General features: G+C 34.2%; 1 protein-coding gene across 2 annotated transcripts in view; it reads right to left on the bottom strand.

Annotated features, from left to right (window-relative positions):
• The window catches only part of GPC5 (glypican 5), a 1,396,728-nt gene that overhangs the window by 902,836 nt on the left and 465,981 nt on the right, over positions 1 to 27,911 (bottom strand). The gene's annotated exons all lie outside the window — the stretch shown is intronic.

Here is a 27,911-nt window from a genome sequence, read left to right as displayed (position 1 = left end):
CATAACATACATAGAGCTCTTCAAAGATAATACATTGGTATTTTTAAAATGTTGTTTCCACAAGTGCTATGAGTTATATATGAATATCAAGGAGAAAAGATGGTAGCAACTACCTGGTAATCATCTGTGCTCTTATGGAGCTAAACACCATCTGGTGCACATTCTTAATATTTCCTCCTTAAACACCTTAATAAGTTGTACCATTGACACAACATATGTCTCTCTTAGATGGTAATAACTGTAGGAAAAAGAAAAAAACAAAACATAATTGACATGTATACTAACGAGGCATGCTAAAACTGCATTTGTGCCATTGCATGGAGAATTCACTTTGACTTTGCAGCACTTCAGTTGCTGGTATTTGAACATAAGTTAGAACATAAGTTGTAACACAGTCTGTTACAATATGGATTTAAGTTTAATACCTACCACATCATGTCTGCCAAAAGCTAACCACCAGAGAAATTACGAAGTTGAATAAATGATTATATTGTTAAAATTATATTGATTTGGTCTCAACATACATTTCATGAATTTCTGGGGTATTTTTAATATTTTTTAAAGTGATCTTTTTTGGAGAAATACTTTAGTTGATTGCTTTTTTATTTTCAAACAAAACAAAACAAAACCACAAAAATATTTACTAGATCCATTCCCAAATTAGATTGTGAGTTTCACAAGAGAGGAACCCTGAATAATGCTTAGCACACAGTAGGTGCTCAATAGAAATTTATTTAATGAATGAATGTATAAATCTCTATCCTAATATCTCAATTAATCAATATCACTTTTTTCTTCTATTTTTGTGTGTTTCATGTTATTAACCTCAAAATATTAGTGTCAAGAATAAGCATGATGAGTATTTAATATAGCTTCAATCATTCTTTCATTAATTGAACAACTACTGGGTTTCTACTATTGGTCAAGTATTGTGCTCACTGCTGGGGGGAGGAAAAAAAGACTCTCTCCTCCCCTATCCCATTCCCAAGTAGCAAAATTTACATGTAGAATTGGGATCAAAGCAAATAGTGACAGAAATCCATTCAATAATTTTAACTGCAGTGTTTCCCAAAGACAGAATGTGTCTTATATGTCACCTTTTCTTAGTCACTCTCTTAACCACTCTACCGGTACATCATGCAGCAAGAATTATATAAGCTTGCCAATTAGGAGCTGATAAAATTAAGATTAAAATGCCATGCTACTTTGATTGGCATTTCTTCTATAAAAGGATTGTGAAAGAAAATTAAAATAGTTGAGTAGCAATAAATTATGAAGTTTAAAATTAAAAACCAAAGTTGAACTTTATTAATTAGTAACAAACAGTACACTAGTTGGACATAAGGTGTAACCCAGAAGAATTTCTGACCCAGAAAGTGAGAAATCACTCAAAAAGTCAGCAGGTCGACATAGCAAGATAATAGACACAAATAAGAGCCTAAATATCTTAGAAACATTTGGGAAATGCTGTTATTTTCTTTATTCTTACAAAGAATAAAAGCTATCTGAAAAATGAAAGTATCCAGCTTTGAATCCTCAATGTGAATAAGGACTGAAATATGGGCACCTGCAAAAGATAACAATGCACAGTAAAAGATATTAGGAGGTGAATTTTAGGAGATGGATATACTAAAATAAAGCACTCTGTGCTCAATACTACACTTTAGTACTAAATGGCTCTGCTGTGTGCCATGATTCCCAATGTCACATCCGATTTAAAAGCACCATGTGAACAGATGGAATGCTGTTAGAGTCAAATCTGCAGGTATGTGTTGAAGAAAATGGGAAACAATTGCACAAAGTAAGACACAAGAATTCAGAATCTTAACATCACAAGTCATTTTCCACCATGCAGAGTAAACTCTTAAAAAGTATGCTTTCGTTTCAAATGAAAAAGTTCAGTTAATTGCAAAACTGGCTTACATCCCATGCCCTAAGGTGCCAGGCCAAGTTATGAGACTGACTCAGGTTCTCAGTTGAATTTTTTCTCTCTGTTTATAGTAAACCCCAGGATTTGGACCCTAGAGAGGCACTTTCAGATGAGAGAGGGTGGGGTTAGCAAAATGGCTCATTTCATCCAACAGTGACATCTGCTGTCCATTCACTAGATTTACCAAGGCTGCCACGTTAACAGGTAATCTGAGGGGCTGGGGATAATTTTGCACTTATGCAGGTAATAAAGTCAAGCATATAACACAGGGAAGTACTCAGAAATGAGGACCAAAAAAAAAAAAAAATCTTCTGAAGATACTGGGCTTCAGTACTTCCTTGCAAAAGAATGTAGGTTATTTTTAATTGATTATTTTTTGAAATTGTTTTTCTAAATTTTAAAAAAATTTTATATATAACTATATTAAAATATAAAACCCAAAACAGGTAAACTAAATTTTCCTAAAACTGGCAGACATAGAAGCATACAGAGTAATGGTAAGTTTCAATATTACATTTCTATCATTTAAACATGTGCAAAGATTTGTACACTTCAACAGCAGCAGCTTAGTCATCTCACTTCTCCTAGAAACAATAAGAGAAAAACTAAAACAAAAATAAAAACTATAAACTTTATTTTCAGCAAGTGCATGAAACAAAGAAAGACGCTCTAACTCCAAATCATACAGCATGCTGTCATAAACCGTACTGAACTGAGTAAGAAGTACCCAAGGGAAGTGACGCTTCAGTAGAAGAAAGAATTGAGAGGACGGGAGCAGCTAATGGTGGTAGATCACTAGAAATCCACAAGCAAGTATATGAACCCAGAGGAGAAGCCCCAGCCAGAGACAGAAATGCTAGAGCAGAATTAAGAACTAATAGGACCGAGTCCTCAGGGAAGTGGAGAGAGAATACTGAACAATGTTCAGTGGAACTCAGAGGTGGAAAACCTCCGAAAACACCTACAGAATATAACTTCTAACACTGAATGAATATTCTGGAAGGCAAGGGTTGTTTACTTGCAGCAGGGCAGTGGGAAACAGGAGAGGATAAGCCTACAGATGGAAAGTGTCCCAAACCAGTTTGGGTTCTGGGAACCAGAACAGCCATGGACCTATAATATCTCAAACCGTGAGGCAATAGTTTATCATTATAGAAAATTATGAGAGGTCCCTTGAGCTACAATGCTTGCACAATTCTATAACCTCTTTCCCACTTCCTACAAGAAACTCCTGTTGTGAGCTAGTCAAGAAAATTCAACATTCCCATATGAGAAACACTAAAGGACTTTACTTAGCATCCATGAAAGATACTATAAGAACAAAGATGAGAAGGAACACATCAACTCTTTTAATCATCAGAAACGTTGTTATGAAACAGAAGAAAAATGTAATGAACATTTGTACAGGCCAACGTAAACTTTAACAACTTAAAACACATAAAGGGACCATGAGATGACATACAAGTTCTAGGGGAAGAGTTGGCAAGAGAGTGAAATTGAAACTGTCAGGATTCATGAAAGAAATGGGATTAAAAGTAGAAATCATTTTAGAAAAGACTAATACAAAGAAAACAAGAAAGGTTTGCCCGCAAAGAAAGTAAGAATCATAAAGAGGAGAAATGAGAGAAGAAAACAAAATATTGAATAAACCCTCTCCTCTCTCTAAAAAAACAGAAATATAGAAAATAAAACAGAATTAGAAAAAATATACATTATGTTAGGCCAAGGTAAACCATATAGGTATACTTATCCATATTATATACATTTATATTGTCAGAAGGCTCAAATCTAAGATAAATCCTTGTATAATAATTGAACTTTAATGATTAAGAAAGCATTATTTGGAAGGTTAAGTACAAAGGTCAAGACATTTTTTAAGAAAGGAAAACCAATGGGGAATCAGAGTTTTCCACAGCAACAAGTTGACACCAGAATATAGGAGGCAATATCTACAAAATAATCAAGAAGAGAATGAAGCCAATGGCTTTATCTTTATCCTCCCAAGATATCCATCAACTATAAGTCTACAGTTAGGAACACCCACAAATTCAGGCAAGTAAAATCTTTTTGAGAAATTTACTAGAGGTCAAACTTCAGTCAACCCAGTGCTGATTAGGAGAACTACTATCATTAAGACTAGCAGTGAGAATCCAATACATTCATCTGTAGATTTAAGGCGAAAATGGTGTGGAAAATGTGAAAACACATTTTTATTGACAGTTCTGACAATGTCCAAAATCCAACCATAAAAATTAAGAGGAGGGAGTGAGTACAAGATGTAGAAAGCAGAATTAGCTCCCTGATCGTCTCATATGTTACAGCTGAGAGAAACAGAATATTTTTAAGGCTCACAATTCACCTACAATAATATAAACATATTAAAATTACAAGGCAAATATTAATAAATGCCCAGTTACAAAAACTGAATAGCACAGGAGGAGGAGAGAAATTAGACATAGCACCTAGTCTAATTTTATTGCCACTCACAGTATGGCGCCATTAGATATTGTCTAAAGAAATGGGAAGAAATTTAAACACAGGTAAAACTTTAAAAATAATGACTATAAAAGTATATCTGTCCTGTCAACAAAAATAAATGATCATTTACTTTGAAAAATTCTAATAATATTAATTAGAAAGCAGTACTCAATTTTATGATAGATACAAGAAATATCCCTTTAAAAAAAGAGACCCAAAAGTGTCTTTAAAAAGAGTTGATAAATACAAACAAGGCAAATGCAAACAAATAAATTAATCAGTTTATTTTTACACCACTTTTTTTTTTTTGCTTATGTTTTTATTCCTTTTTAAAATTTGGTTAAGATATTTAAAAATCTCTTCTTTGATATTCTTTTTCTGATAATTCTAACTTTAGGGTTCTAACTCTGTTTCTTGTTTTTTTTCCTGTTTCCTCATAATATCTATTTTCCTGGATTGTTTTGTTGTTGTTGATTTTGTTTTATTCTCTTTTTTGACTGACAGAAAAACAACAGGAAACTCGTACCAGTGCAGGTTGCCTCTCTAAATTTTGATGATATTTCATAATCCTCCCACTTTTGTTTACTTTTCAGAGACCTCAATTAGTTGTTTATTGTAGTTTTTCAAGTTTTCAGTTGCAATCAATGTGAAGGATGGGCTATAGAGAGCTTACCCTGGCACAGAGGACCAGAAATCCACCTCATTTTCTTAAAAGAAGTTATTTCCCATTTGTAACTTGTAGGAAGGAATGTAGATTCGGAGACATAAATTTTCCACGCCATAGAAAAATCATTTAACAACATAGGTTCTATTTCAGCTAATACAGAAGAGATATGGTTGACAGAACAAGAAAGTTGACAGTAAAGAACTCACATGGAAAAGCATCTCAACAGATAATATAATCCATCCTACTCCCAAGAGGGGAAATTTTGTATTAGTGAAACTTCAAACAGGTACCACTTTCACCTCAGTTAATCCACAAAATTTGAGTCAGCAACATCTTGTGATCAACCATATCAAAAGTAGTTGATAGATGAAATGCCATTAACAGAATGAGGAGTTATCCATCACTCAGTAAAACTTCATCCATCACCCATCTACCAAACTCAACTCTATCTTAGACTAAGCACACACACCACATTGAAAACTGTCAACTTCTGATGATCTAGAAACTTTTCTTCCATTTGAGTACATTCAAAGAAAGAATACAGAAAGTTCATGGATGGGCAGTAAAAAAAGGCTGTAGTGACACAATAATAAATATAAAAATAGCAAAATAATAACTTTCATTACATACTATAACACTCATTTTACTGACATAATCTGATATTAAGGTATTCTGTTAAGCAAGTTTTATATGTGATTATATAATCTCATACCAGATTGCACGTTTTCAAATGAAACAAATCAAAGAGAACAAAAGAATCTTACACAGAAATTGACTGAAATCATGGTCTCTAGTTCAATATTACAAACATGCGTAATTATTACAGACATACAGATGAATGGCAATTGAAGCATATCAGAAAATAGACATTCCTGAATACAGATGTACAATACAATTAATTATTCTCAAATAGAAACCAGAGCTTCTATTTATTCCCTATTAATAAATAATATGATAATTAGTTACACAACTGGCTGCTTTTAATGTCCCCATTAAGAACTTAACACAATTTTTGCTAGAGATGTCTTTGGATGGCTCATGTAAGTTTTTTAATGTAGAATTACCCACTGCAGCTAGAGCTTTATAGAAGATGCTGATTTATTCAGTGCCTACAATTCAGATGTATTAAGACTTGAGCAGAAATTCACCATGAAGCAATCCATTGTTTTCTCTTCAAATATATAACATGCATCCACATATATACATACAAAAAGTTAATAGTGATGAAAATCTTAAGTAAAATGAAATATAAAGACTGTAATGAAGAATTACAAATATATATGCACATATACATGTATATATGCAGCCAACAAGTTTTCCAACAACCATACATTTTTTTCAAAACTTTCTACCTCAAGTAAATGGGAATTTTCATTTTTGTAATATATTGCATATTAAAAATGAACTGTGTTTTTATTGATTTTGAAACCAATACTTCCAAGTATGAAAGTAATAGCTTTTTGATTGATTCAGTCAGGATGAGTTGGACATTGAGAAGAAAGGGAGAATTAATCAGAAAGGGTTGATATAGGACCTATTCATAGTATAGATTTCCATTTTTTGTGTCATTGTTCTCTTGTTCTAGACCTGATGGACCATTTGCACCAGTTTAAATGATAAAATGACTAGGATGAGAGAAGTAGCAAGTCAGGATATATCAGAATTGAGTCTATTTTGAAATTAGAGGTAGAGACCAAACTTTAGAATAATAATCACAGTATTCTGAGTAGAAACGGTGCTTTTTGAAAAAGTCAGGTACACACTTAAATCAATCCTCATAGGAAAGAATAAGTCAAAACATTCCTAAACGGGATTAAGAATATTACTTTGCCTTGCTTTACCAAAGAGATGTTCTAGAAAATATGCATGCAAACCACATCTGGAATCAATCAAATTACAAATGGATAGTACTCTCTAGCTTTAACAGTGAAATTTATTTCATTTTCTTTATTCAAGTGGTTCAGGAAAGATATGTCAAGTTCCCACTCGGAGCCAGGCACCAGACTCTAGACAGAAACCTGGATAAAACACGATCCCTCCCCACTCACTGAAATCTGAGCCAACTTGAGAATTCCACTGTGGCTGCACTCATACTTCTGAGGCACCAATATTGAGGAGTAAGGTTCTCAGTCCACCCAGGAGGGCACAGGGAACAGACTGTTGTTCAGAAATGCCAAACATACTGAGCTGAGAGACGATCTAGGACCTAATCCTGAGGGAAACTAACAAAACCAGGATGACTCAACTGCTTGGCTGGGAAGGAGAAGATAGAGACAGGGCGGTAACTGAAGGGATCTAAGAGGTGAGGGAGGACTGGATGTAAGGCTTAGAGAGACTTTACTATGTCAAAAAAAAAAAAAAAAAAAGCCCAGTATAGAAAAATGTTGATGACAAAAAACAGTTAATGCGTAAGGCCAGGTCTATGTGGAGGTGGATGAATTGGCCTCAGACAAGAGGAGAGGCTCATTTAGTGTTCAAACCCCAGAGAGGGTATGGCATCTAGGCTGGAAAGATAAACACAACAGGAGGCCACACAAGCATATTGGGGCAAAAATCAACGTAGTGGAACCAGTAGGGTGAAAGAGCTTAGAAAGGAAAGAGAGGTTTTGCATTTCTGATTTCAGGGGTAGAGTATTTCTAGCTTCTTTATCTCATGTGTCCTATAAATCACTAATTCCCGTCAGTCCCACCTTCACTCACTCCTTTTTCAGCTCCAGTGGCAAAGCCTTGGTTGATGCGTCAATTCTCTTATATACTAGTGGGCCCTTCCGCTGGAGCCTTTGAAAGAGCCTCCGTCTCCAATCCCACTTCCCCTCAAACCAAGAGATCCTTTAAGATCCCAGAGCAAACTTTCTAAGGTGTAAATCTAATGAGGTCATTTGCTTGATTATATCCATGTTAAAAATAACTAACATGAACAATTGCCCTATGCCAGGCACAGTGAAAAATAGCTAACTCAAAGACTGCTTAGAGAATTAAAAGAGTTAATATTGGTAACATGGGTAGTAGTGTCTGGCACACAGATTCACTCAGTATTATGTGTGATAGAAAGAGAATTCAGACATCTGAGTTCTAGCCTTAGCTATGTTTTAGCCTTGGCTATGTTCTGAGTTCTGGCCTTGGCTATGTCATAAATTGCTCAGCACTCTCAGGACAAGTAAAATATTGTCTCTGAATCTTGGTATCTTCATATATAGAGAGTTAAATTATTTCTAACATAGCTTCCAGTTTGTAAATGCTGTGATTTCTTAATTTACTATCAGTTATATGTAGATAAAATGCCATAGCAGGTGAGTCTGCATAAAAGATGAACATGGAAAATTTCTCCTGTACAAGACAGCATTCCTTAATAGAATTTTTAAACTTTCTGCATTGAAATAATATTATATTTATAGAAAAATTGCAATGATATACAGAGAGTTCCCATATGCACCAGCTTCTCCTGATGTTAACACTTTACACAATCACAGTTTGCCCAAACTAAGAATTTATCATTAGTATAAAACTACTGACTAAACTACAGACTTACTCAAATTTCACCATTTGTTTCTCTAAAGTCCTTTATCTATCTAGGATTTAACCCAAATCTAGAATAGTACATTTCATTTAGTCTTTGTACCTTCTGGGGCCTCCTATAATCCTTGACAATTTCTCAGTCTCTCCTTTTTTTTGTTGTTGTTGTTATGATCTTGACAGTTTTGATGAATAATAGACAGATATTTTGTAGAATTTCCTTCAATTTGAGTTTGTGTGAGTCACTTCATGATTAGACTGGAATTATGGGTTTAGGTGAAGAATAATACAGAGGAGAAGTGCCTTTCTCCTTGTATCATATCAGGGGGTACTGATAACATGACTTATCACTGGTGATATTTACCTTGATCACTTAATTAAAGTAGTATCTACCAGGTTTCTCTACTGTAATTTACCATTTTTCCATTTTTATTGTTTGAAGCAAGTCACTAAGTCCTGCTGTAAAATATTTTTCTATCATTCAATGAATAATGACAGAAATATTTATTGATAGGCATCATCAGAAAGGCAAGAACAAAAAGCAGCTGTTTTTCTAATAGTTATATTTTTAACTAACTCCTAAAATATTGTAACATCTAAGTAATGACAATAGTTATTTAAATAATTCGAAGAGTTCAACTGCTACAGGTACTATATTTTTGTGTATTTATAGTAAATTGAAAACTGAGTACAATGATATTCTTTTTCACTGTTATTTTGAACAGTGATGATTTTCATTGCAAGGACATTTTATACAATGTTTGAGTATCTTTGATTTTTTTGGTCAATGTTCAGCAACATTAAATTATTAAATTTTTATTTGAACATTTTTACATGTTTACATTAGTCAATGTTGATAGCAAACAAGTCATTAAGAGACAAGTATTACATAAATAGATAAAATATACCATGGAAGAATTAAGTGCCTTTCTTAAAAAAAGAAATGAGTTGCTTACATCATTACTTTCTATCCCCAAACCTTCTGGCTACCGGATGCTCTTCTAACATGTACCAGTAGGCAATGGTGATGACCCCTATTCTGTAAACAAGCATTACATCACTAAACTTTTAGCTGGAAGGAATTAATCTTAGTACAGATCCCTGAGCTGTGAGCTGCTGCAAATCTGGACTGAGCTAGCTCCAGAAGCTTCAAGGACTCTCATTGTGTTTCACAGTGGTCTCAAGAATTCTCAGTCCATAAAATATCCCCCAAATAGACATCAGACATCTGGGCTATATAAGGGAGTTGGGTTATGGCTAATTACCACTATGTCCTCACTCCCTTATACTGCAGGAGAATGGCAGGTGCTTGGACTCCGGGTTTCCCTAGACAACATAATGCCCTAGATCTTTCGAGTCATGGCTGTTTCCCTCCCAAATTTATCTTTCTAGTTTCCACTTATATTTCATTCTCTTGTTCAGTCTAAATAAACCTATATACAATTCAGACATAAAGTCAGAAGCTGAACCTAGTGTTTCTGTATATCAAGTCTTAGAAAATACACTTCCTCTCTCCTAATGTATCTTTTAAAACAAGTCCAGCTATATTTTTGTAAAACCTTGCGTAGAGAAATACAATCTGGGAAAAGTATCTGTGACCTTCACCACAAGCCACATAAGTCAATAGATTTTCATGGCAGATCTCCAAACCCATATAAAAAATCAATATTAAGGCATTTACCTGTGAGGATTTCAACATTGTGCCATAGATTTTAACTTTCTGAACTTGCTGTTCTGTAGAAACAGAGCTAAATCTAATCATACACTTCACATAAAAATAGATCTTTATTTTCCAAAATATTTTCAACATTTGAAAAAAAAATGAGTTGCACTACCTTTCTCTTTCATCAAACAAAACATGTCTATATTAATCAAAGTAAAGATATTTGAATGAAAATTACAGGAGAAAGAGGGACTCCAAAACCAATGGAACATCTTTACTTGATGTGGTTGTCACATGACTGTTGACCCAACTGTCTGTATTTGTTAAAGGTCATAGTCATGAAAAAGTGGTGATAATAAAAAATTTGTAATTAATTTAGGGAAGATAAGATGTACTGTATTGCTTCTGTTGTGGGTATGTCTGGGTAAAAACTTGAGCAATGAATAATCCAGAATGCATTCACATCTGCTGAAGAAAGCAATGTGTGGTGCAGTTCTCCACCACTGTGCTTAAAAGATAAGTTATCAGCAGTGTAGAAGATGGTCTCCCATGTAGTGGTTAAATTTGCATAATTTTGAGAACCCTGGTGGTAGGCAGGAAAGAATGGACTATTGGCATGTAAATGTCAAAGCTGCCACGGAATTCATCCCTGGGCTGCTTGGTAGGTGGCTCCCAAGGCCCCAATAAGGAGGCCACGCAGACTCATAAGTAAATTGACTTCCATGATTTAAATTTGTTCTCTTCCATATATTTTCTAAGAAACTTGAGCCAATTGCAGGAGAGACAGTATGGTACTATTTGAGATCCTGGAGCAAAGAAAGTCCTAGACTAATGAGGTGAATATTTGTTTTCTACTTTTCCTAGACAATGGGACATGCTGGGTGCATCTCCTTATGTGGTGGATTGAATTCTGTAATAAGAAGACTGCATGGTTTATGAAAAATAAAAACAAACATACTTTGGTTACAAGTTTCTTTAACTTTGGCTAGATTTCTGTGGCAAAAATAATGCTTTGTGGTCATCTCAGCTTGGACACATAGTAGGACCACTTTCCCCAGCTTATTTTGCAGTTAAGTGACCATGTTGTTGAGTTTTTGTCAATGGGAAATGGGGAGAAGTGCTGTAGGTTACTCCCCAGAAGATCCCATTAAAACTTCCTGTGTGATTAAGCTCCCCCATTCTCTAACCAATAGTTGGATGGAGAGGACTCCATTAACATGGAGAAGGGAGGAACCACATGATGGAAGAACCCTGGATCCCTGCATCACTCTTCAAGGCAAACCCCTACGACCTATCTTTACTGGCTATTATAGTGAGACATAAACTTATTATGATAAGCCACAGAGATCTGGATATTGCTTATTAGAGTAGTTTACTTATCCTAATTAATACAATTGCTGTTATGCCTACAACATTTACACCTTGATGACTAAAGTCTGTTGGTATAGGGAAGTAGAGTTAGGAGTAGGAAATGGAGAGGATGCTATTTCAAGATTATAATATTTGTAAAGAACTTAGAACAGTACTTGGAACACTGTAACCATGACATAAGTACTTGTTTAGAAAGATTAATAAGTAGAGAAATGAGACAGACAGGTCTTTTTGTTGTTTTGTTTTTAGGTGTTTTTTTTTTTTTTTTGGTTTGGTTTTTTCTGGACTTGAAAATCTAAATTCACCGGAATTTTTGGCTGACTATTCTGATTCTTTGGAGAGGACCATCATCCTCTAACAGGCCATATTACATGCTGGGTTTCTTCCTCAGTGCTCAGAGAATTTCTACATCCAATTCTCTTACCACTTTGAGTATTCCCTTAGAAAATTTTATCCACACCTATGAAATCTATTACCTCTGTTGGTTGGTGATGATACAGTTTATATCTCGAATTCGGACTGATCCTTTGAAGTTTAAAGCAGGAAAGTCAATTTTCTACATGATATCAACTCTTAAAAACTTTCCAAACTTCACATATCCAAGAGTAAACTAATGTTCCTTCTCATGTATTAGTTTTTTTTTTGTTTTTGTTTTTTTTTCATGTATTAGTTTTATTCCTTTGATTTCTATTTTGGGAAACCTCAACACCATCGATCTAGTTGAGTAGGAGCTATTCCCGATACCATGGTGCCCCGTGCTTTTCAGAGCCAAATGATCAATTCCGACAAGTTTACCTCTGGCATGGCCTTCACATCCATCTATCTCTCCTTTTCTCCACTATCCTAATCCATAGTACTCTATGAACTGCTGTTATAATCCACTGTATCATCTTCCCAAGTTTATTTAGCTTCCATGCAATCTACACTACCTACTCCGCAATCTACTCTACCTACTGTGCAATCTACTCTACCTACTGCAGTTGGAGGGACTTTTTTTTTCAAATGCAAATCTAGTTAACACATGCCTCAGCTTAAAACACTCTTATAACTTTTTATTCTTTGATAAACATCAAATCATTTATCATCTACCACCAGGTCTGGTGTGGTCCCATTCTTGCCTACTTCCAATATCATCTTATTTCTACTCCTCCCCTTGCTCTCTGAGCTTCAGTCTCACCAGTTTTCTTTCAGTGTTTACTGTTTCACACTCTTCTCATCACACACTACATCCATATGCTGTCTCTCTACGTTTTTTCTTTTTGGTATTCTTAGTCTATGCCACTTTCTTTTTTACCTCATGAACTCCTAATTATCCCTCAGAACAGGGTGACTTCATCAGTGAGTTATAATCCTGTAGCATTCTGTTCCCTTCTTTCACATTATATAACCTCGCTGTAATCATATATATTATCACTTGATTCATATCCATCACTCCAACTACACTAAGTTCCATGAAGACAAAGGCTATGGCTAGTTCTCCTAGCCTTTGAATTTTCAACAATACCTGTCAAAGAAGAGGAACTCAGTACATTTTTTCTTGAACAAATGAATGAACCTGGTGGGGAGACACTGTGACGATTTGTTCCTTTGGGAAGAACACACATCAGTGAGACTTTTGAATAAAGAAGGGCAAACAACTATCTAATTCTGAAATTAAAAGGTTTGAGACAGTGAGGTTGTAAGCCTCTCTGTCTAATATTAGAAAAGGTGACTATTATTTTAATGCTTAAAATTGCTTTCACATAGGTTATTACAGTTATAGAAGAGGATGACTTTTGATGGGAGTGATAGAAAATAATTTTATTCTTTGAAATGGAAATTGGAAGACATCATCTAAAGCATTCCCCTGGGTGTAGTCAAACCCCAGGAAACATAATGACAATATAAGAGCCTGGTATGAAATCTGCTTTGAGGAATTAAGTGAAAGACCTGTGTTGTTACCTGGGACAATGGAAGAAACATAGAGCAGTGTCATTCTGGAGAAGTCTGATTTGAGATGGCAAAAGCTGACCTACACAGAATGAAACATACTTCTACTGCAAGATTACTGTGACAGGTAAAAAGCGATCAGGACAGCTTTCAGTCCACTGATGTATTTCTCAAGATTTTTCCATAAATGTCTGGACACAAGAACCTGGTAGAAGACTGGATGTCTTTTGCTCAACACCAGTACTGCCCCCTTAGCTGGAAGTGAGATATGACCCCTGAAACTTGAAGGAGTCGAAAACATCTGGGTTCGACTTGCCCCTGGAAAGAATTATGAGGACTCCCAACCATCTATATTTTTCCTAATAAGTGAATAGGATCAAACACATTGTTCAATAATCTAAATCATTTCTGAGACACCCTTAGTGTTTATGGACCAAAAAGGGGTGGGGCTTGCCCAGGAGTCAGGGTAAATTCTCCAGCTGCCATCTAGTCTGTTTTGAAATAAGACTTGAATCCCAAGTTTGACCTTGGAAGATACCCAGGTTTTAAGATAAAAATGAAGCCTTCCTATTTTCAGTGATGATCAAGCAGCCACCATCAGTCACAGAATATATTTACATTAAAATACAGATTTAAAAGCAAATATTACTCTCAGGATGATAATTTAGAGAGCAATCTGCAATGTGTAACTGTTTAAGGTCAGGTGTGGGCCTACAAAAGAAAAATACTTTTGAGCATTTCTTGATACTTAGCCCATTCTTCATAGTACTTCACTTCTGGTCACAAGCAAGGCATGTGTAAAAATGCTTTCCATTAACTATTTTAAAAGTTCTGCCTTCAGATTACTGCTGACCTCTCTCTTAGCCTCTCTTTGATTTTGTCCATTATGGTACAGACCTAGGAAACCTCTTCCTTTTCTGTGTACTGACATTGATTAGGAGGCAATATTGTCACTTTTTAAAGTAAATTGCTTTATAAACTTGAAATCCTAAAGCTTAGCCCTGACCAAGAGTGTCAGAAAGAGTTCCTGGGAAGCACAGCACAGGCATTCGGAGGACACACATATAGTACAAGTAATACAGTAAGATCTTGTACCCAGAGATATCTTAACACAAATTTGAATGAAGAAAACCCTGATGCAGCATACAGTAACAGATAAAACATCGCAAAGGCAGCTAATATAACAAAATTGGTCAAATTCATATTAATATGTGTTCAGCTGTATAACATGCAATTATAATAATTAGACACTGAACAAGATATAGTGTCTCTCTTCATAGAGCTTGCATTCTAATGGGAATGACTTCTAGCTACAAATTACATGAAACATGGTACAATACAGTAAGCACTACAAAACCAAATAAAAGCCAAGTGATGTGGAATGCAGTGTAAGTAGCTCAGGGAAGTTTTGAAGATAGCTGAATTTTCTTTAAATCACAGCTTCCCTAGCTAATAGCTGAGAAAACCAACACACGTGGCATTAATTGTGCATGTCTTAGTACAATGGGTTGGTTAATATTTCTTCATTGGATTGATGAGATGATTAAACAAAATAGTATATCTAAACACCTAGTACTTTGTTGGGTACACAGGAAATATTCCATTAAACTAGAACTCTTCCATCTGTGTAGAAACTATTGTGACCTGTAAAGACAGGGAAATCTCAATAGAGAAGGAAGGGGATTTTTTAATGATAAGTGAGTTCAGTGTTCAAAAGAGAAACTGAATTGTGTTGCAAGAGATTCCACATAGAAACTACAGTAAGAACAAACACATAAAGTAGAAGATGCACAAGTTGAAGAGTACAAACTGGTCTGAGAAAAAAAAATGTTTTGTAAGTAAGCCTGTCGTGGAAACACTTGAATATAATACTAAACCATCTGGATGTGATTCTGTTGATAATGAGGAATCCCTGAAAGTTTAGTCTATGGCAATTCTGAAAGAATACTTGTAAGAAAACATATTCTTTTGTTAAAAATGTTAGAGAAATTCTGTATATGCAAAGCTGTTTAGAAATTTCTCATATACGCTAACACAGTAACAACAAAAAGTAAATCCTATTCAACTTTATTCAAGCCAGATTTTATAAACTTATTTATTAAACAAACTCTTCCATCTCTGTTTCCCTGAATATAGCACCTACTAAAAACCCTTATTTGGGGTGTCATTGGAATGTACTTAGAAATAGGTGGTCTAAATTCTGCTTTAAGAAGACAATTCTGGCAGAACTCTCAGTTGGAAAAGGAGATTTTGGATGCTAGGAGCCCATTAAAATAGCTCCCTTGCAAGCTAATATGTGAACGACTTAGATTTAGAAATGAAATTGAGAGAAAGGCATGAATCAGAGGCAACAACCCTTGGCATATGATTGACTATATAAAGAGTAAAAAATGTGCCAGACCCAATAGAGACTCTAAAATGTTAAGCTCAAAAGACTGTATGACAGGAGGTATCTATAATCAAAATTGGAAACTCTAAAGGGAGACCAAGATTTGGAGTAAAAGGAATGAGCCTGGAAGTGCTCAGCTTTAGGACCTGCTTTGGAACTGTATAGCGGGCAGCTGAGGATTTCATTTTATATCAACCAAACGTAATTGAAAACCCAGCAGGTGCCAGGTTCAGGACTACATGTGCAGGACCAAAAGATGAATAAGGCACTACCTCTGCTCTTGGGGTCTTAGATTTTCTGGACTCACTCCCGCATTACAGCAGACCCAGAAAGCTTTCAGGGGGAAATCTGGGACTTGGTCAGGTGTCCCCATCAGATATCCTTGAGAGACCCAACTTTCAAAGAAGGACACCATCCCTACCTCACACTGGGCAGTCTATCAAAGCACATGGCTTTGTCCTTTTGTTGCTACACAAAATTTGGGCATTCCAGTCTGTTTCAGAAAATAAAATTTTGAGTTCTTTGCAGCCCATTTCTCTTGGAATGTTTGGTATAGAACAATATTTCATGGAGAATTGCTTGAAGCATAGGGAAATCATTCCTTAAGATCAGAGTTTTTATTGTGTTATATTATATTATATTAGGCATTAGGAGTTCCTATGGAGAAGAGTCAGGGGGCATCTGAGAAAGCAAAAGAGAGTCTATGACAGACATTTCAGACTCAGTAAATATCCACACACTTCCAGATATTTCAGAGACTTCTAGTTAGGTTGAGACTTCATTTATGAAAATATCTAATAGACTATGAGCTGAAGTGATATGTATCACTTTGGGGCTAAGGCAGGAAAACACTTCTGCCTTATTTTAAGCTCTCTTTTCATCTGCCTTGGGTACCCCAAGGTTACATGTAATGAGTGCCATAGCTTAAACATGGAGGTTGTTAGCCTGACCAACTTTGGACTTTATGTGTGTAACAAGCTTTGGTTTGGTAAAGCCACTGAGAATTCAGATTTAATGTTTGGTTTGTTTGTTTTGGTTTTGGGTTTTTGGGGGGTGGGCAACACAGTGGGATTAATACAGAGCCCAGGTGGAGAGAAAATCTCCATTGAGTTAGGGTTTTCTCATGTTGGACTTCTGTATAAAACTTGCTGATGAAAAATGTTCAGCAGATGAAAATTTTAGAAATCCAGTGCTCTACAATATATCTATGTCATTTTCATGTCAGTTGAAACCAGCAGAAAATTACATATCTAGGCCATATTCTATAGGAGAATTATTTTTACTGATTTGCTTTCTCATGTTACACATGAGCATAACAGAACTCACAATTCTATTCATTATACGGATATTATTGATTTTATTGCCCACCATGTCAGACAGAGTTTATGAGACCTATTGCAAGAATGCTTCCCAGATCTCAGAATTGGTAAGAACTAGGTTTCTCCACAGAAACTGTTACAGTTTTAACAGAAAGAATTTGGGGAAAAAATAGGATAGAAAATGGAAGATGGGACATTACCAAAGGGGTTCTTTGTTGGCAAAACATAAATAAAAAATAAAAAGAATATACGTAAATAAGGTTCTTCAGGTTTCACATAAAATTACACAAGTTTATACTAGCAAACATATTGCTCATAAATTGATAAGAAAAAAATTGGGAGTCAGGGTTTAGACTTATTTAGGTCATTGGACTGGCAAACATGTTTCACTATGGACTCTATTAGTCAACATTTGGATCATTCTTTTCAATAAAGAATGTCAAACTGTAAGAGGAAAATTAATAAAGTTAGTTATTAGAGTCACTCAGCCAACATGTTGAAGAATCTGGAAAATTTCTCATATGAATAATGGCGAAGACTCAAATAATAATTAGTTTGGGTAAGAAAAGATTGATTGCGGTTTTTGGAGGAGTACATGAATGTGTTTCATAAGGGGGAGTGGGGTCTGCATAGTTCCTGACTTCACATATTTAATGAGCTGCTACGTCTTAGGTGGAAACACATAAAACTGCCCTCTTTGTAAATCAAAGAGGGCTGGATATTGATAATTTCATATGGTTCCATCTAATAGACTAGGAAATACAGTCATCTCTGAATTATTTATTAGGGCAGAACTTGGGACAGCAGTTAGAATTGATAAAAGTTAGATATTAGGCAAAAATAAGATAGAAATTCTATCTAGATTTGCTCAAAAGTAGAAATATAGGTGAAATATTAGGTTCTAAAGGTGAATTCTATCAGAGAATTCATGTAAGAATTCCATGCTTTGATTTTGAGATTGGCTATGTCATCTTTCATTACAGCTTTTATTTCTACTAATCTAATATTCTATATGTTTTAAAACATTCGAATAAAGATGTTGGTTTTCTCAAATTACACACAGGGCCGTCTTCATGGGCATACAACCTGCTTACTAAGGCCCCATCCATGTGCTACTGTGATCATTCTGAAATTCTTAGTAAATTTTGAACAGAGGAATCTGCATTTTCATTTGGCACCGGACTTTGAAAATTGTGTAACCAATCTTGAATACACAGTCTTCTTCAATTTGCATGAAGATTAACAAGATAAATGTACATTAATTCTAGGCCATCAAAAGCTAGTGTATCACTTTTAAATTACAATTGGGAATTGTCCTTGTATAACAAAATGTATTGCTCCAAAGATCATTTTGTAGTAACTGTTAAATAGTGTATGTCTATGTGCATTTGGGAAACTGAAAAATTTCTAAAGGAGCTTTGGTGTTCTATGCATCAATTAACCATAGAATGTTTCCAAAGGTATAAATAGAAATAATAATGGAAGAACATTTTGAAGAGGCAAAACACAAATCTATGACAATTCTATTTCTTGAAAATCGGTATTCTTGAAACAAAGAATAAACGAACAGCAGGAAAATGCACCACTATTATGGTCACAGCTTCTAGGCAACCCATTAAAATGAAAACCAGACATAGATAGCAACAGATGCATCTACCACCAAAAAAAAGTTAAATTAAATCAGTGAAAAATTTCAAATGAGGTAACTGTTCAATGAAAAGGAAAAAGAAAAAAAATCACATCTGCTTGTTTCTGTATTCTGGGGTTTGTAATTTGGTTCTCGAAACTGGTCCATATGCAAATGTTCTGACTGTCATCAATGAAAAGTTAACTTTTGTAACTAATGTTAAATACACAAAAGAAATGTTGATTTGGTTAATTTTTAGGAAAACATATCCTTCTAGTTATTAGTTATGGTTTTACTATTATGATTTAGAGATTAGTAAATACTGGCTTCTTTATTCAGTTAAGATTGTAGCCAAAGAGTCGTGTGATCTTTGTTTTTAAAAATTTGAAAGGAACTTTTCCTCACTGTATCTCAAAGATTTTATTACTCAAGAATGTTCTGTTTCTTAAGTACTGATAGAATTTTTTAATGTATTGATTTATGTACTATATCTTTAGTGCAAGATTTTTTTTTAATTTATCTTCCATATACAAATAATTCATTCTGTTAAACTTATTTTCAGTTCAACATTCTAGAAATGAAACCTTATTTTTTACTTAAACTTATTCTACAGAGGAAATACAGCAGTTATCCTAATTTTAATAAATGCTGAAAGCTTTGTAAAATTTTTCTTTGTGTACTAAATGATTTTGGGCCCATACCCAGCAACTGTGATGAATGTAATAATGAAATAACATTTTGAAAGCAGACCTGATACATTAAGTATTTGTTGAGCTTCTATCATAGGCTCAGTATTGTGCTTTCTCTATACTGTTTTTCTGTGACAGTCATGCTGTTATCTTTATATAATTAAAAGCAGAGATGTGGAGTTTAAAAAAAAATCACATCTTTTTACATGGTGATGAAACACGAAAGATTCTGCTAAAAGTTTATGTTGAAAATTAAGATATAAGTAAAGCAATCTATGTGCGCTCATCCAATAAGGAGAAAAGAATGAATTGGTGGATCAATGCCAATCTTAATTTTGAAATCCTCAAAAAGAAGAAAATTAAGATTGTGCTTGATAAGATTCTCTGCAATACAGCAAACAATCCAGCCAAAACTCTAGAAAAAAAGAACAAAGTATATTCATTTTAAAAGTAAGTGGTACGTTTCTGTTTTTTGAAAGGCATATGCATAACATGGGTTTTTTCCCTACTTTAGTGACCACTTGACTTGGAATACTTAAATTCTGGTGAATGTTTTAGAAATGTTAATGAGTAAAATTCATAGACATTTAAGAACAAACTGTCAAATTATCCGTTACATCGTTAATATTAAAATAATAGCACAAGCAGTCCACTAATAACCAAAAAGCTCAAGTGATTACAGAGTATTAAGACTAGATGGAGCCAGATCTAAATAGAAATTGCCAGAACCATCAGAAAGAAATCTGAAGCCTGCTCAACTCAAGAAAGATTTCTGAATCCTTCAGAATAGGATTGGGAGGGTGGCTGTGATGGAAATTGAATCCAAGTATCCTCCTCTGGGCTTCACTGTCAAGGAAAGGGATTAAGGAGGGAAATTTTCAAAAAATTTACATTTGTGAAATTGGTGTTTAGAAGAGAGTCTGTGAAATACTGTTATTTCTTTGGAGTCAGAATTTAAGAAATTAGTTAGTATTATGCCCCTTTCCTTTCCTGCTAGCTTTCACTGTTTTCCCTCTCTTCGTGTTTTGCTCCTCAAACCTCAGACATGTTGTGGCTATAAAGTCCCTTGATCTATCTTTTACTAACTTTTTCATTTTTTTCTCCAGTAAGGCTGCACTTTTGGTTCTCTAACGACCTGTAGCTTCTGATCTGATCAAAAATAAAGGTGATGGTGGAGCATGTGACTAGGATGGCTCCCAATGGATTTAGATAAAGTGATGGCCACTGAACTGTGGACATTTGACCCTCAGAACATCAGAGATTTCTAAGGGGGCTTTTTATGGGCTAGTATTGGAGGGTCACTTGTAGCAAACTGGTTTTTCTTAAGTTGTATTGAATCTTTCTGCACATCTATTCTTCCATTCTAACTTCCTTCCAAACTTAAACTTACCAAAATAATAAATATTGAACCATTTATATTATTCAAAATAATCTATCTTTACTAATGTGCATATCAGAATTCATTATGGTTATAGTCAATCTATTACTTTCTATTAAAATTACTATTTTATATTCCATTTTTCTTTTTAATGTTATTTCATATAAACAATATTTTATATCCATCAAGATGAGCCACAGAGCGGTGAATTCAAATAGGCTTTCAGTATTGAAATTCTTTCTTTGTAAAATTGTTTTACTTTTTGACCCCTTTCACCCACTTCTCCCACCCCACAACCTCTGACCACCAATCTGTTCTCTGTATCTATGAACTTGGTGTTTTTTGTTTTTATTTTTTAATTGATTTTTTATGTTGTTGTGACCATGAATTACATTTTAGTAAAGGAGAACAGGGTGATGATTTCTGAAAGTCCAGGGGTGTAGGGTCTGAAAAGAGCTTTCTGGAGTCCCCTGGCTGTCTGCTTCCAGAGGTTGCTTTCCTGATATTGCCAACTTCTGGAACTCTTGCTCTGGCTTCATTTTAAAGCCTTGAGCACAATTAAGTGTCTTCTCCTGACCTGCATTTGTACCACCACGAGGTTCCTTTGTAACCTTGAAACGTGCAGTGTGACCAGTCGTTGGCTGCCAAAACAAATAAACTTTGAGAATTCTTCTCTCTGACCTCCCATACTAAAACATAATGCATGGCCACTTGTTTAATAGAGAGAAAGTTTATCATCCTGATCACTTTCCAAACACAACTTTTCTTTCTTTACTTAATGGAGTCACGTAGAGATACTCCATACAAGCCCTTCTGCTTGCTCCCATGGGGACTGTCATATAAAATTACATTACGATAAAAGCAGGTAGAGTAAATGCTTGTTAAAGTAATTTACAACAACTACTGTCCTTGAGTGAAACAGGTGTTTGGAGTGTACTTGATTTACAACGTTGTGTTAGTTTCAGGTGTACAGCAAAGTGAATCAGTTATACATATACATATATCCACTCTTTTTTAAGATTCTTTCCCATATAGGCCATTACAGAGTACTGAGTAGAGTTCCCTGTGCTATACAGTAGGTCCTTATTAGTTATCTATTTTATATATAGTAGTGTGTATATGTCAATCCCAATCTCCCAATTAATCTCAAACAAGCTATAAATCTAATAGTATAGAGAAACCAGTATAGATATCTCAGACTGTTCCTCCCAGCCCATAAAATTTATCACTGCGATACAGAGATGGAAATGAAGTCATTGGGAAGGTAGATGCTTTGCTAATAATTATTTTTTTTTCCTTTAAGAAAATACAAGAAACAGTCTGAGATGTCTATACTAGTTTCTCTGTACTATTAGATTTAATAGCTTGTTTGGTTGAACAAATTTTCAGTGTGGAATAGAAGAAACAGAAAATAACACATTATGTTTGAAAACACTGGTATTCTGTAAACACAACCTCAGTATATAAGTAGTTCTTTCTAGATAGAAAATGGAAATAGTCCATTTCTAAAATCATCTATATTTTTTCTAAAGATAAAAAATTCTACTACTGTTGATAATTGTCAAAGGCAAACAGGTTGCAATCATTCTAATTACCTATATTTCTGCCTTGTAGCATGTTTTGTAGATAACTGTAATGCACCACTATCAGAATAGCATATTGTTATTAAATGTTAATGCAGAATTCTAAATTTTCTATCATTTCTAGAAAAGCAAACTTACTGATAATAAATTGCACTTACAGAGAACTTTTATCTGCTTTAATGAATTGAGAAATCTAGCCTATTAAGACATCAAGACGTGATTATTTAAATGATTTAATTATAGCTCATGTTTTTCTACCGATAATGTTACTAATTATGTTTTAATAAACAAATCCTAACAAAATAATTAAAATCCAAATGTTTAACATGAAAATCCAATCTCATTTGCAGCTCAAATAAATATTTCAAGTGTAATTTATTCATTTGTAATTTATTCTGATTTGTGTAGTTTGTTAAAATAAATCAATATCTGACTTAGACCTATTGATAAATTCTATCATTCCAAGTATTTTGCTGTGAAAATACTAATTGCATGAAACATTAAAAATATTGAGAAATATTGCTTATGTGATGATTTATGTTGTTGTGCCTTTCCTGATCTAATAAATTTAAGTATACAGTTTTCAGATTTGTACACAAAGAAAAAAATAATCAAAGTGGAAAATATGTAGCAATCTCATGAATATGAAGGAAGAGTTCAAATAGGACCTTTCTATTGTACGTGTCTATGCAAAGCTTTATTCTAAAAAAGAAAAACAATGCCAATGACTTTATGACTTGAAAATCTTCAAGATTTTGGTAGATTAGATCATTTGGGGCAGTTGTTCACTCTCTCCCCCATCTCCATCCCTGGGCGGGGGATTGAGGGTGGGAAGGGATGTACTTCTCACTATTTGCCTTTGGTCTTTGCTGTATGACTTTGCTTTGGCCAAAGGCTTATCTTAGAGGCTCTACTGCAGCAGCAGCTTGGTATGTTTTTGCACAGGTGGGTTTGAACTCCTGACTTCTGTCATAACAATAACATGCTTCTGGTTCTGTGATCTGAGAAAGATGACCAACATGTGCAACTGATCTGGACTTTGAGCAAAACCCAGCCCAGCCCAGCAGAGACCAGCTGAGTCACAGCTGACCACAGATGCATGAACAAGTAAAAAAAGATACTTATTGATGTATTTCACTAAGTTTTACTTGGTTTTTAAACACAAAATTATCATGGCAATAGCTTGACTGCTTCAAAGGTGTCACTGTCCAACATTTCTGTTATTCAGTCATCACATCTATTATGGACACATCATAATTAAAAAAAAATAAGTTATAACTATATTCTAATTGAAGTAAATGGTACCACAGTATTTTATTAAATATCCTCTCATTCATTTCATATTCAATCTCAGTTGAATAGCTTCTAGGTTCCTGGAACTGGGACAAATTCTCTGAAGCTAGATCAGAAATCTTACTATAAAGCTTACAAAATGAATTCCTTTACCTTTTTATGACAATGTTTTACTACAAGTAGGTACGTTCTTATTCACTTTTGTATGCCCACTACTTAGGAAATCTCCTGATCCATAATACAGCCTCAATAATATTTGTTGAATAAAGTAAAGAGACATGGTCAGACTCCCTTCCCTTATTTGATGAGAAGCAGACTAGTTCATAAATGCAATACACGTTGTTTCTCATCAACATCCTCGTTTAAATCATTTTGTGTACTCCCTGTATCTATTATTATGCCTGACACCTAGTGGATACTAAACCGCTTTATTCAGTGAATAAATGAGTGGACAAATGAGTAAAATAGTACAGGAATTTTAAAATTATAATCTAAGACTGAAAGCATATTATTTGTAATTAGAATGATATTAAATAGTTACTGTTAGTATTTGATCATTAGGAAGATTCACTTTTCTGTTTCATTTAAATTTTACATATAGTGATCAATTTAACTATAAATTTCATTCATTTGTTCAATGGATATATATTGAACATTGTTTATGTTCCCATGCTCTCTGCTAGACACAATGAGGAAATACAAGTATGGCCCATAACATAATGGAGATGGTAGTCAAAAGGCATCACAAGCGGCATTAAGCATAAAGGTTTATTTTAAATGGATAACTCCTTGGATATTTTCCCTTGTTACAAATCCAAGAAATGCATTTGTATGTTGAGATGCAATACATTCTTAAAATATCAGAAAAAGAGGTATTTTTAAGGTTGGGTAAAAGGTGACACTATAATGAATTAGCACAGAAACAGAAAAAAGCCACTAGTCATGAGAGTATTTGTGAAACAGACATAGAAAATTAGTCTTCTAATAAAGTTATTGTGTCCTTGGATGACATATAATAATTTTGCTATTCAACTTTTGTCAATGAAAAAACACAATACAGTCAAAACTATATACTTCATAATTGAAGTATATAAATAACTCACTTTGAAATGTCTGAGGCATGCTTCACATTTTTTTAAATGGGAAATTATGAAATTTAAACTCTGTACCTATTTTAATGGGTGCAAATCAAATATTTTGAAAACTCTTAAGAATTAGGTCTCATTTCAACATCTATTAAGTGCCTTAAGAACATTTATTTTCTAGAAATTTTAACTGCTCTTCTGATAATGTGATTCTTCTACAAAAATCTTGAGAAGATTTTCTTATCATTAAATTAAAAATGAATGTGCACAATAGGAAGTCACTAGGATATAGTAAATATCTTGGTTTGTTATATATACCTAATAAATTCAAATTACTCTTTTATAGTTAAAAGCTGACAAGCTCATTTGCTTTTATAAGATAAAAAGAAAAGGAGCATTAAAGGAAGTTAAATTAGATTTTACCATCTGTTTAATGAGTTTCAGGCCTGGTTTGATAATATATTTCCAGATATAAAATTTCAAAATGATCATTTTCAGAAATAGTAACTGACCTGCCTTGTATAAAGGTATATAAATGCCTATTCAAACTCATTACTATAAAACTCGTGATTTGTTTTATTTCTAATGAAACCAATTAAGTTTCGACCACATCAATGTGAAACACATAATAGATGCAGAACTTATATTCATAGGACTTATCACATTTCTTACAGCTATTACAATTCATATTTTCATTTTATCATAGGACTTTTACTTAGTTCAGTTTTTAATAAATCTTTATACAGTATTTATTTCACTTCTTCAATATTCTGTGCCTAAGAAACTTTCCCAATGATCCTCAGTGACCATATTCCTCTCATAAGTCAGCCTACTTTCAAGGTGCATTCACTGCTTCAAAACCATAGGGGGCCATCTGGTTAAGATGGCATCTGAATTGCAAGAAATATATCCAGAAACTGTTCTGCTCTGACGAATTATGTCTTCAAGGCACATTCATAAAATGACATTCAAGTGATTATGGAGTACACATTTATTGAGTCTGCAAAGCATTATGGACCCATAATAACGCCTGCAGAAAGCTGAGAATATGCATGAGCCACTCATATGGCAAAAGAGTGCTACAGAAGATCATTAGATGGATTCTTTTTTGCATGCCAAACTTTGGGGTATTTGGAATCAAGTTGTGACAGTTGCCAGGAGAGGACGGCACATGGCCCAGAAAATTGTGAATAACAAGGAGAAAAGCTGGGTTGTTTGATTGGGAAGTGTTATGAACTACTATAACCCTAGGTTCCCAGAATTCAATGAGGGTGGTAGAACTATGAACCTGAATTAATATCCAGAAAAAGCTAGAGGAGGAGTTTCTCTGCAACATTTAATCAGAGCAAAAAGATCGGCCAAGTCCAAACAGAAAAATTAGCCAAGTTTGCGAGATATGGTTCAAAACACTAAAATCAGACTAACCAAGATATTTGGGTACAGAAAAATTTGATTTTTTTTCTTCTCTAAAGAAGCGCTCTCATAAGTCAGTTGCAGAGTGCGAGGAAGAACACAGGAATACACGCGCCCTTCTTTGGGGGAAACTGAGACATAATGGATGACTATGAGATACAGAAAAAAAGAGAATTTTTTTCCAAGTAAAAGTTAACAATAATGTGTTTTTCTTAAAAAAAAATGGAATGGAAGAACTAGAAGTAAGAAAGAACCTGAGATATTAAAGAACTGAAACAATGAGTGTGTATGTAGGGAGAGTAGATGTAACATTAGTGTAAGAAGGGGAGGAATTAGCTAATAAGGTTTGAGACATGGAAGACCAGATGATGCAGCTCCACATAAAACATGATGCAGAGTTTGTCTTTAGTTTTTAAAATTATATTTATGTTTATCACAGTAATAAATATATTTAGTAAAAAACAAGTAGTACCAAAAGGTCTATTTAAAAGAAAAAAAAAAGCATTTCTACTCCCAAAGGCACTTTATAGACCATGTTTCCTGCTCTTGGGGAAAGTAATAATCAACCTGACTGATTGTTCTAGCATTAACCTTACATGTCTAAACCTTTATTAAATTGGCATTTATTTTCTGTTTCTTACTATCAATTCTTGGCAATATTTATTGATTTTCTGTTATACCACCACATCCCACTTTCCTTTTTCCCATACAACTAATTTAATTTTAGCAAAGTTGTGATAACAGTAATAGTTTTATCTACAAATATTTTATTCAGTTCAGGGAAATAGTGTACTATGATTATATATCTTTTCATATAAAGGTTTTTGCTTTCCTATAATCTACAATTGCCATGGTATCTATCAATTTGCATAATTTGCCTTGTATCTATCCAATTTTTTCCTTAAATGCTCTAGTAAATCTGTCAAATGTTTTTTTTCATATATTCCAACACATTAAGTTAGCAATTTTTTTTTTCTTTTTGGCTTGCAAAATTCCTTCCCACAGTCTTCCTTTTCCCTAATTTGATGTATTCAACAGCATGTTGCCTGGACCCCATATCTTCTCATTTCTTGATCACTCTTTGCCAACAGCTTTACACAGAAGGTTTATAAAATATAAATTTGTGTATTCTTATCTGAAAAGCTTTTTAATCTATCCTCATACTTGATTTCCATTTTAGCTATGTATAGAATTTCAGGTCAGAAATCAGTTGCCTCATAATTTGAAGGTACTGCTTTTCCATTTTCTTCTAGTACTCCTGTCGGTAAGAAACTACAAATCTGATCCCCATTCTTTGTATGCATCTGTATGTATTTTGTTTGGTTTGTTTCTTTCACTGGAAGGTTTTAATATCTTCTCTTCAATATTCATAAATTTCATAATTATTGTTGTGTGTGGTGTGTGTGTGTGTGTTCATTCATTGTAATGGTCATTTGGTGGGCTCAATCTGGAGTCAAGACTCTTCATTTCTGAAAAAGGTGATTTATTATTTATATGATAAACTCCTTCTCTCTATTAGTTTGGTTCTTTTCCCTGAAATTCTTATTACAAGGATCTCCTAGCGTAAAATTCTAATATCTCATC

This window comes from Balaenoptera ricei, chromosome 18, assembly GCF_028023285.1.
Source record: "Balaenoptera ricei isolate mBalRic1 chromosome 18, mBalRic1.hap2, whole genome shotgun sequence".
NCBI classification, from domain to species: Eukaryota; Metazoa; Chordata; class Mammalia; order Artiodactyla; family Balaenopteridae; genus Balaenoptera; species Balaenoptera ricei.
This window is presented reverse-complemented; position numbering and strand designations above follow the sequence as displayed.